Source organism: Trichosurus vulpecula, chromosome 6, assembly GCF_011100635.1.
Source record: "Trichosurus vulpecula isolate mTriVul1 chromosome 6, mTriVul1.pri, whole genome shotgun sequence".
Lineage (NCBI taxonomy): Eukaryota > Metazoa > Chordata > Mammalia > Diprotodontia > Phalangeridae > Trichosurus > Trichosurus vulpecula.
In genome coordinates this window covers 244,239,352-244,251,591 of record NC_050578.1, presented here as the reverse complement: position 1 = coordinate 244,251,591, position 12,240 = coordinate 244,239,352, and positions in this window count along the sequence as shown.

The following is a 12,240-nucleotide window of genomic DNA, read 5'->3' as shown; positions in this document are numbered from 1 at the left end:
TGTTCATCTTACACAGCCACAGTAGCAGCAAGCAGCATTGTTATTACAGTATCTGGCACACAGTAGACTAAATGCTTGTTGGTTGATTGATGAACAACTAGTATGAGATCCCCTCCCACCATGCCGGGACTTCCCCAAAGCCACTGTGCTGCATATCCTCCTCTCCAAATGAAGGCAAACCTTATGCTTCTCACCCTAAGTACAATATGTGGTTCTTATCCTGGCTGCAAAAATGCCTAGTTATGGCTGTGCTGTTGCTACCAGTTATGAATAAATATTACCACATAAATGACATCTAATTTTTGTGCAAATAATGTAATTGGTAGGATTAGAAAAAATAGATCCTGGACATTATCTAAGGTTCTGCGTCTTGACCAAGGTGAATTGAACTATGCCAGACAATATCTAAAGCCTCAGTTCAGAGGAAACAGCTTTATTCCATCAAAGGTAGATACTTAAGAAACTAAGCCTTGAAAGAAGCAAATTTTAAGAGGATTGAGGACAAAGAGAAATGCAGCATTATGTAAAGATAAGGACTGGGGAGAAGATGGAAAGAAGAGGGAGATGGGGAATGTTGTGAACTTTGATTTCAATAAATATGAACTTTATGATGAAATTCCTACGTAGCAGAGGCATCTACCCACACATCAATGAGCCACAGATGAAAATAAATAGAACTTGTACTCAAATCAAGTAGCTCAAACTATTGACTAAGAGAGGAGGGTGGGCACAGAAATAGAAGTGCCAAGATTTGGAATTATGGTTTCTACATGTTTTCATTATGTTAGGGAATCCTAAAGAACACCATAGCACATCAGTCAATCAATTATTCAATCAAGCTATGCTGTGTTCCAGGCACTGTGCTAGGTAATGGGGATATAAAGACAAATGAAATAGTTTCTGCCCTGAAAGGAGTTTGTATTCAAATAGGGGGAAACAACAATACCTTTCCAAATGTACGCAAAAATATAAATAGCACTAGTGCTGGGGAGGGTGGGATTGTCAGGAAAGGCCTCATGTAGGAAATGGAATCTGAGGCATGCTTTGAAGGAGGCTAGGAATTCTAATATTCAGAAGTCAGAAGGTAGTTTATTCTGGATAGAAAGGACAGCCTATAAAGAGGCATGGGAGTGGGAGATGGCATGTTGCATGTGAAGGACATCAACTTGTTTAATTCGTCTGAACCATTGAGTGCAGTCCCATTTAAAAAAATAGACAAAATAATTTAAAATGATAAGAAATGCTATTAGACAATAACTGAAGTTTCTTCTAACTCTAAACCTGTGAACACATGAGTCATTTCTGGTTCATAGAAAGTTAGCAGAAGACAAATGATTGGAGGGATGCTCACTGTTCATGGTTGGGCTGAGTCAATATAATACAAATGACTAACTGTGCATTCTTGGTCAGGCCTGGCTCATTTTGGATTGGAGTGAAATGAGACACTTATAGAACTTCTAAATAACATTCAACAAGAGAAATTTACTTAACAGTAACAAGGGAAGGATAACAAGCAAGTACAAGATCAATCCATTTAGGCCCCACTTCTCTGCCTCTGCATTTGCCTGTATCAAGCCTGAGGATCCCCTGGCTTCTCATGCACTGACTTTTGTATTTAAATAACCGAGGCCTCCATCAACTATTATTAATTAAGAACCAATTAATTGGTTCTTTGGGACGTTAATTATGTCCTTTTTTTGAGAGACAATAGGTGTTAAGTGACTTGTCCAGGGTCACACAGGTAGTAAGGGTTTGAGGCCTGATTTGAACTCTTGTCCTTCTGACTCCAGGCCTGAGGTCTATCCACTGTGCCACCTAGCTGCCCCACCATTAAGTCTTGAGGATAGTTTCATTACCTTTTAAGGAGCAACTAGCCTTGACTGAATAAAATAGATGCTCTCCTATGACACTAACTTAATTTGCCGACTTAGTGTAACTTCACCTAATGTGGAAGGACAGTCATATTGGGATTAGATGGCAAATACAGAAACAAAGAAATGAGAATGGTCTTACATCTTCAAAGGAGAATGTAAGCTCTTTGAGGGTAGCAACTGTCTCATTTTTGTCTTTGGATCCTCAGCACCCAGTTCAATGCTTTGTACATAGTAGGTGTTTAATCAATGCCTGTTGACTTGGACGGTATCCAAGGGTCCTGGTCTCCATTTCTATTGATCTTCTGGAATCAATTTCTTGTAACTATTTTAATAAAATAAGTAGAAGAAGCACAGTATAATGGAAAGAGTGAATTTGGAGTAAAAGGACCTGGGTTTGTGTCTTGGTTACTATTTACTCTTTGTTTGTTCTTGGGCAAATCAACTCATGGCTTTGGGCATACACACATGTGTAGTGCCAACTATATGTCAGATGCTTTACAAATATTATCTCACATGATCCTCATAATAACCTCAGGAGGTAGGTCCTATTATTATCCCCATTTTACAGTTGAGGAAACAGAGGTTAAGTGACTTGCTCAAGGTCACACAGTAAGTATCCAAGGCTGGATTTGAACTCAGGCCATCCTAACTTTAGATCCAACAAGTCCCATAGCTTTCCTGAGCCTCAGTTTCCTCATTTGTAAAATGAAAGATTTGGGTTAAAGGGCCTTTGGTGATCTCTTCCAGTTCTAAATCATCCATCCTTTAGAAGAATACTGGAGGAAGGAGTCAGAAGGACTGGGATCCAGAAGCTGTTCTACTAATCTGCTGGGATAGTTAGACCTGGTGATCTTTAGGGTCCCTCTGTGATCATGAGAATTGCTTTAAGGAAAATCACTGGTAATAGGAAAATCATAGACAGTGCAGATGCCTAAGGCTTTTGCAACTCCACACCCTGATTACTTGTGTCAATATTTAGAACCGGAGCAACAACTTTGGGGCACCTGATGTCTCTGTGATTTCCAGACCTGACATTTTAGCTTCTCGGATTTTCTGTGTGCAATGTGCCCAACAGCGTCAGACAGGCAAAATGAAAGGCTCCCACCAGGAACAGGCTACTTGTGTAATGGTCTGGAATTTTTAGGGGAACCCAAAAGGTTAAGGGGTCTTGAAGTTTCTCCTTGAACAAGGTAGCTATTTTTCCCCCTTAGGGGCAGAACTGTGAACTTAAAAAAAAGCTGTATTGATGCTTTTTTGTTCCTTTTAAAAACAATCATTTCCTGATATTCAACACCACAATTCCTCCTATAGAACCTTCCATTGTGACAAAGAAAAACACTTAAATGAAACCAGGCAACGTAGTTCCAACATAGGAAACATTCTGCAGTTGTATTCCCCTACTTGTCCAAGGAAAAGACTGAAGCAAAAGATGATTTGATCTTTTGCATTTGTAATTGGTCTCACTGTCTTTTTAAAAAAATCAGGCTTTGATGTTATAACAAGCTAAGATTCCCTTGCCTAGGGGGAGTTTTATACATACCCACATGTTTACGAATGATGATAATTAAATTAAGTAATAGCACCAGTTTTCTAATATTCAACAAACATTTTAAGTGCCTACTGATTGCGTGCAAAGTCCAGAGCTAGGTGCTTAGGGAGATACACAGTTTATATAAGATAAAGTCCCTACCTTCATGCAGTTTATAGTCTAGTAGCTGGATAAGAGAGATGTTCAGTATTTCTTCAGTCATCTCTGACTCTTTGTGACTCCATTTGGAGTTTTCTTGGCAAAAGATACTGGAATGGTTTGCCACTTCCTTTTCCGCTCATTTTATAGATGAGGAAACTGAGGCAAATAGGGTTAAGCAACTTGCCCAGGGTCACATGGCTAGTAAGTATCTGAGGCCAGATTTGAGCTCAGGAAGGTGAGTCTTCCTGACTCCGATCCAGGTCCCCTATCCACTACCACACCTGGTTGCCCTACCTACCCTACAGAGCTCAACAAATATTTGTTGGTCAGTTGGAGTAGTTAATATTGATCCAAGTGATTTGGGAAGCACCATTTCCTTCAATCATTAGTACCATAAGCAGTTGGTATTCAGGGTTTTTATCAGCTGCTTAACTGCCCAGAAGTACCTCATGGTAGATGCTTAATAAATGCTTGTGAGTGAATTATTTCCTCTTTTGTCTTAGACATCGTTACATGGCTGTCTTTTACATAGATAAATCGATTGTTTTTCACTTTGGAGGCTTGATCTGTAGAGAGATTTCCAAATTTCCAGGAGTGTAGATATTTATAGGTAACTACAGAGGCAAATAGGTGGTGTAGTGGTCTGGGTCTGAAGGGAGGAAGACCTGAGTTCAGATTTGACCTCAGATACTTGCCAGTTGTGTGATGCTGAGCAAATCACTTAACCTCTCAGCCTCAGCCTCCTCATCTGTAGAAAGGGTACAATAATACCATCTACCTCTCTGGGTTGTTGGGAAGATAAAATGAGAATATTTGTAAAATGCTTTGCCAACTTTAAAGTGCTGTGTAAATGTTAGCTGTTAGTATTAACTTACAAACTGGCTTTCGGTAGCACTGACCTTACACACACCTAGTCTATTGAAATAGTGTCCCCTATACCTCTACATCTATGAGCTATGCAAGCTATAAAGGGTCATTGTCTCTTTGATTTCAAGGCATGGTTGAACTGCTCAGCCCTCCCTGCCTTTGCCTCATCATTGATGACAAAAGGGTGAGTAGCAGTTTAAAAGTTTCTTAACAGGGTGGTTCAAAAATTCTTCCCATAAAACCACTCCTTATGGCTTCTTAAAAATGATGCGCTACCATAGCTACCCTCAGCCCTCTAGTGAAAGTATTACCCTTAACAAAGTGTCCACTCCAGATCTAATAACCTGTGGATTGATGCAGCCACAAAGTAAATTGCTCTGAGGGCAAGAGAGGAAACAGTCTTTCATTGTTTACACATGGAGACTAGCCTGGGGATTCTCAATAGCAGGTCTAATCAGGTGAAAACCAATAGAGATCCTAAATTTAGAACACGGAGGGGCATTTGGTCCAATCTCTTCATTTTATTGGAGAGTAAATAGAGGTCTAGGTTTACCCGAGAGGAAAAGCTAGGATTTGAACCCACAACTTCTGATTCCTGTGTCTCTTTTCCACAGCAACATGGTGCTCCTAATAGCCAGGGCTAGTGTGAGATTGGGCTGTGTTGCTGTATTTCCCATGATGCTGTGTATAGTCTGTTCTCTAAGCCAAGGTCTTTTGGGGTTGCATAAGAGAAAAAAATACCCTTTCACAGACTCAGTTTATTCACCGTGTCCATTTTTTCCTTCTGATGCTCATTCAGTGCCATTAAAAATTGATAACCTTTACAGAAGAGAACAGACTTTCTCATTGACATCCTTGCATGGCAGTAGGGTCCCAGTGGAGACTGGAGATTTCTGTTGGTTCCTCTGTAATACTGTGTATAGCCTGTGACACAAACATAGTGCCCTAGCACTTACAACAAGCAGAAATTCATAATGTCAGAAATTCTTGGGGCTGGAATTCATGAGCAGGTCTTGAGCACAGCTGCTGTTTCTACACTTATTTACAGCCCCAGCTGTCTATTCTATCCCTAACCCCTCCTCTCCTCACTCAATGTGACTCCTTCACAGTGGTCTTTAGACCTTAGAGGTTGGCGTGTGACCAAACACATCAGCCAGCGACCATCACACCTGTACTTGATGTTACTGGAAGTTTGATGACCTCATTATGCTAGGTTGAAACATTATATTATTAAATAAACTTGCTAGGTGATCTCTCAGGCAACTAGGTGGCACAGTGAATAGGGTTCTGTACCTGCAGTCAGGAAGATCTGAGTTCAAATCTAGTCTTAGATACTTAAACATGTGATGCTGGACATGTCACTTAACCTCTGTTTGCCTCAGTTTCCTCCACTGTAAGATGGAGATAATAATAGCACCCACTTCCCAGGGTTGTTATGAGACAGTAATTGTAAAGTGCTTGGCACATCGTAAGTGCTACATATAAATAGTAGCTAGATTATTATTACTTCATGACATGTCTGCTGTGAACAGGCAGCAATCTTTGGCACAAACACTACAATGACTTACAGTCTCGCTTTTCCTCCCAGGGTCTCTCCCTGGTACCCTCTGCCTGAAGTGGCATGATTTGGACAACTGTCTCTTCCTTCTTCTGGCTGTTTAGCTTTGGGGGGAGTCCCCAGATATTTATTTCTAGACCTGGGCTGCATCCAGAAAAGTTTCTGTAAAAGATTAAAACAAAGATAAAGAAAATTTACCAACAGAAACCTCCCTGCCAACCTCCTCATACAAGATATGGTTGTCAGATTCATTAGAGAACATGCACCTGTCGGTAAGAGCAAACATACTGGAGTCAGGGTCCAGAAACCTCTTGGGCCAATAAAGGATGGGCCAAGTTGAGCAGTGGAAATTCCTTTCATGTGTGGATTGGACTACATGGCAACTAAAGCCCCCTCCAATGCTCAAATTCTATGATTCTGTAAATAAGGCAAAATTGGCTCTGGATAAATGTCAAATTTTATACTTCACCTAAAAAACCCCAACATTCCATATACAAGATGGGGGGGCATGGCTAAACAGCAGTTTCTCTGAAAAAGACCTGGGGGTCAAAATGAGTCTTCAATGTGATGTGGTCTCCAAAAAGGTAATGCTATTTTAGGCTGTGTTTTTTTTAAAGGTATAGCATCCAGGATGGTAGCTAGGTGGTAGAGTGAAAAGAGTGCTGGTCTTGAAAGTCAGGAAGAACTGAGTTCAAATCTACCTCCAATTCATTCTTGCTATGTGACCCTGTGCAAATCATTTCTCTCTTCTCAGCCTCAGTTTCTTCATCTGTAAAATGGGGATAATGTTGTTGTGAGGATCAAATAAGATAATATCTGAAAAGCTTTTGTGAACTTTAAATCTCTATATAAGATGTTAGCTCTTGTTATTGAGGTAGTCTCTATTACACTCTGCTATGGTCAAGTCATTTCTGAATTAGCATTTTTTGTTGCTCAGTCATGTTCAACTCTTTGTGATTCTGTGGACCACAGCACTCTAATGCTGTCTATGGGATTTTCTTGGCAAAGATACTGGAGTGCTTTGCCATTTCCTTCTCCAGGGGATTAAGTCACACAGCTAACAAGTGTCTAAGGCCAGATTTGAACTCATGTCTTCCTGACTCCAGGCCCAGTGCTCTATCCACTGAACCACCTAGCTGCCTCATCTTAGGCATCCTCAAGATGTTAAGTTGAAACATGTCTAGGAGAGTGAAAGCAAGAGAGAACATGTTCTACAACAATCAGCAGAAAAAAGTGGAGATGGTTAGCCTCAAGCAGAGAAGGCTTGGAAAGAATCTAAGAGCTCCATTTGAAAAGTTGTCCTGTGCAATGCAGATTAGATTTAACTTTGTTCCCAAGAGGGCAGAACTAGGCTGTATTAGTGAAAATTGCAGAGAAGCAGATTGCAGCTTGATGTTAAAGAACTTCCTGGTTACTGGAACATTCCAGAAGTGGACTGGTCTGCTTCACAGGGGTGGCAGGATCCTTCCCATTGAAGGTTTTCAATTGGTGCTTGGGTGACCCCTTGTTGGGGATGCTTGGAGAGGATGATTGGTCAGGTTCAGGTTGGACCTGGTAATCCACAATATTTCTTCCAGCTTTTAGATTCTGTGGTGCCCGTGAATCATTTAAAATTCACCAGGCAGAGAAGGTAAGGGCAAGAGAATCCTGCGTTTCTGGGTGAAAGGTCAACAGCAATTCCATAGGGTGTTCTAAAGGGTAGTAAGACATGATGATGCTCATCGGAAACTGAATCATTGTGGTTGAGTTGCACCTGTGACAGAGACTTATGTCACTCATTAGCATGGAACTCTGTCTCCTTGTTCTGTGAAACAGACTATAAATCTCTTTATAACCCTAACTAATTCTTACACTCATCTTTCTAGTTTCATCATCTTAATAGAGACCCCTTTTCACAATCTCACTTTGCAATTATGTCACAAAGTGAGGTTTTTTTTAGCCTCTTATTAATGCCAGATTTACTTACTTATTTACTTACTTCTGTCTATGTTGTATCTCCCCTATAGGATGAAAGCTCTTTGAGGGCAGGGGTTTATTTCAGGGTTTTTTTCCTCCCTTCCTTCCTTCCTTCCTTCCTTCCTTCCTTCCTTCCTTCGCTCCTTCCTTCCTTCCTTCCTTCCTTCCTTCCTTCCTTCCTTCCCTCCTTCCTTCCTTCCTTCCCTCCTTCCTTCCTTCCTTCTTTCCCTCCTTCCCCTAGTAGCTGTCTCAGTGCCTGGAACAAAATAGCCATTTAACAAATGCTGAATTGAATCAAAACACTTTCTAAATGTAGATTAAAGAAGAGATCGTAATGTTATTGAGCCTTTTTCAGTTGTGTCTAACTCTTTGCAACCTCACTTGGGTTTTTCTTGGCAAAGCTACTAGAACAGTTTGCCATTTCCTTCTTCAGTTAATTTTACAGATGAGGAAACAGAGGTAAACATGGTTAAGTAACTTGCCCAGGGTCACAAGCTAGTAAGTGTCTGAAGCCAGATTTGAACTCATGAAACTGAGTCTTTCTGACTGCAGGCACTGCTGTCTGTCCACTGTGCCACCTAGCTGCCCTAGAGATCACATAACAAGTTTGCTTAAAAGTATAATGTCTCAGCCTAGAGGTTGACATTAGAAGCCTGATATCCTGGATTTCACTGTATGTCATGGGTCAGGTAATCTAAGTTTAGGTTTTGCCACTGACTATCCTGGATCAACTTATTTGAATCTTAATTTCCTCATCTGTTAGAAGAAGGGGTTGCGTTAGGTTATATCTAATGTCTCTTCCATTTCTAAAATTCTTTGATTCTATAATTTCTCTGCAGAGAGTTTAAAAAATTGTGTATGCAACTCATTTTGCTTTGCTGAACTTGGTATACAGATGAGATGCAGGAAAACTAACTCATTGCTTCTGCATCATTGACAGACAGTGTTTCTATTTCCATTAGTGGCTAAAGAGCTAACATTAACCACAAGTTAATGAATCATAATTCTGTTTGAACTTGTATTGTTAAGGAAGGTAATTTAAATAATTTCCTCCACCCCCTTCACTCCCAGTCTCATAGTATAAGCAAAGGAAAGGGAAGTGTTGTCTGAGTTCTGAATGCAAGGAGAGTGATCAAAGTTTCATTTACTTATAAATACTAATGACTTTTATTTTTTCTTAATTTTTATCGATATGTTTTGTTTTTACATCACCTTCATTTCAGAATACATTTCTTATCTCACATCTAATGAGCCATTCTTTATAATAAACATTTTTAAGAGAAGGAAAAAAGCAGTTTAGCAAAAATAACCAACACATCAACCTACCTACAGAGACTTAACCTAGGGTGTGTGAACTTGTTTGTTAAATATTTTGATCAGGGCATTTCTTATAGTTAGTTTCCCTCATAAATTTATGTATTTTATTTTGCACATTAAAAAAAATAGTACTTTGAGGAGCACATAGGCTTCACCAGACTGTCAGAAAGGTCCATAATGCAAGAAAGGTTAAGGACTTTGACCTGTTCTGATAATATATTCAGTCTTTCATACCCATGGTCCTCCACTTCTGCAAAGATGAGAGGGGCGGGGGGGGGGGGCAGGGAGAGAGAGAGAGAGAGAGCGGGAGAGCTGTATTTTCTGACCTCTTTTTACGGGCTTTTATAATTATACCCATTCACCTTCATTTTGTGGTCTTTCCATTTGACTTAATGAATATAAATATAGTATAATGACTTAATGGGTGTAAGTGCTAGCTTAAAACAAATAGCATTAGAAATATAATTAGGACTCTAATGATTTTGCAAATTGTTATTCCCTCATATGGAAATTAATTGAGTCAAAACTTTAGTTTTTGTCTTCCATAATGAAGTCTGAATTCTCTGTTATGAAAATTATATAACATAAACGTATCAACCACATAATGCAGAAATCATATCCATCCTAGTATTTCCTATGTGGAAAAATTAAATCATTAAATTTTATGTCTATATTTTTTGTTGTCCCCATCACTGTCCCCAGTGACTCATCTATGTAAAAGACAGCCATATATCCTCATCACATAGATCACATGATTTAGAGGTACCTTTGCATTTCCTCAGAGATTATAGGACTCAAATGAGAAGGGACCTCAGAGGTCATCTAGTCCAACTCTATCATTTTACGGATGAGGAAATTGAGGCCCAGCCAGGTTAAGTGACTTGTCCAAGGTCACAGGGATAGAAAGTATCATGGGCGGAATTTGAACCCATGTCCCCTAACGGTAGGGCCAGTGATCTTTCTAGTGTACCATGCCCTCCTCACAATCTCTTTTTCTCCCTTCAGGTCTATGCTTTGTTACCTTCCAGCTTGACTGGCTTCCTTTCTGAATGTAAATCTAACTGACTGAATTTATGCATTGTTCCCATGTTCTATCAATTGGCTCCTCTTTCAGTTTTTCCTCTTCCTCACAATGTGGAACTTTAAACTCCCATGGAGTCCTATGGTCTGGAACTCTTCTGGTCTCCCCTCCCCTCAGAGGAACATGATCCTTCTCTACTTGATAGCATTTTGTCTATATCACACCCTCTTCTCCTTTAGATATTTGGGGACTTATTTCTCTCTCCCCTCCCCTCTGCAATTGTATATTGGATCACAGATCAAGAACTAGGAGAGACCTCAAAAGCCATTCAGTCCTATCCTCTCATTTAACAAATGAAGAAACTGAGGTCCAGACAGGTTAAATGACTTGTCCAAAGTCTCACAAGTCAACCTTATATGGGATCATGGGATCATGAGCTACTTGAGAACAGGGTCTGTATAGTATTTGTCTTTGTATTCCCACCACCTAGCGGCAAGGCCGACATATAGTAATAATAATGCACACATATACAAATATTCAATAATTCAATTCAATAAACACTTATTAAGTGCCTATTGTGTACACTGTGCTAAGTGCTGGGGATACAAAAAGAAGTAAAAGACAGTTTCTACCCTCAAGGAGCTTATAATTTAATGTGGGAGATAATGTTATGCAAACCAATACATGAAAAGCAAGCTATATACAGGATAAATAGGAAATAATTAAAAGAGGGAAAATACTCACTATTAAAAATTACTGAAGACTCCAAAGAGCTCTTGCTTTTATAGGTTATATTTATGGATAGTAGTATATTAGAAATTAAAACTGCTATTGTACATAGTAACAGCAATATTGCATAATGATCAATTGTAAATGAATAAACCATTTTTTAGCAATACAATGATCTAAGACAATTTCTAAGAACTTGTGGTGAAAAATGCTATCCTCCAGAGAGAGAACTGATGGAGTCTGAATGCAGACTGAAGCATAATTTTCTAAACTTTATTTTTCTTGTTTTTTTTGTCTGTTTTTTTCTTTCACAGCGTGACTACTATGGAAATAAAAAAATAAGTGCTTAGCTTCTGAAAAAAAGAAATTAAATTGCTAAAATTTAAAAATATTGTCTATTAATTTTATATAATAAACCCACTGTATGTTAATATAAATAACATTTAAGAATAAAAAAAACTATTTTCCAAAACAAAAGAATTTAGTGAGAAAAGTGCCATTGTTTTGTGTATTTTTGCAAATCATTTTAATGTCTGGCCTAATAGAAGATAGATTGTCATATCTTATGCTTCTGTATTCCATCAGTCGGGTTGAAGTATATGAAGAAAATCCAGCCTCATACAGAGAGGAATATTTTAATAGGCAAATAAAATCTTAGTTTTATTATGAAAATAGTTTTGACCTTGAAGACCCCTTGAAAGGGCCTCAGACATCTCCAGGGTCCTTAGACCACACTTTGAGAACTGCTACTTTAATTGTTCACAACAACAACAAAGTATCCTAATAGACTCTCAGACCTCTGAGGTCAGATACTTTAAATTATCTAAAAAACTTTGTATCTTTCTTAGGCTATAGCACTCACTGGCATTGGAGGTAGAGCACCTAGGTTCAAATCTCTATGCTGTCATTTACATCCTCTGTGACCTTAGGCAAGTGACTCAGACCTTCTAGGCTCAGTTTCCTCCTCTGTAAAATGAAGGTGTTGGACTAGATGAATTCTAAGGTCTCTCCCAGTTCTAAGTCTATGGCCCTATGAGACATAGTCTTCATATGCCTATTGGGTAACCCAGCCAGTCTTGCTGACACCACTTATGTCATGCCTTTAGTCCAAGGTGCTTAGTGTACTTTAAATGCCAACTCATTAATCTTCCTTAATCCTGACAATAAAAAATGTTCTTCATTTACTGCATGGACCAACAGGTGCCAAGTTATAGAGGGACCTGTTCAA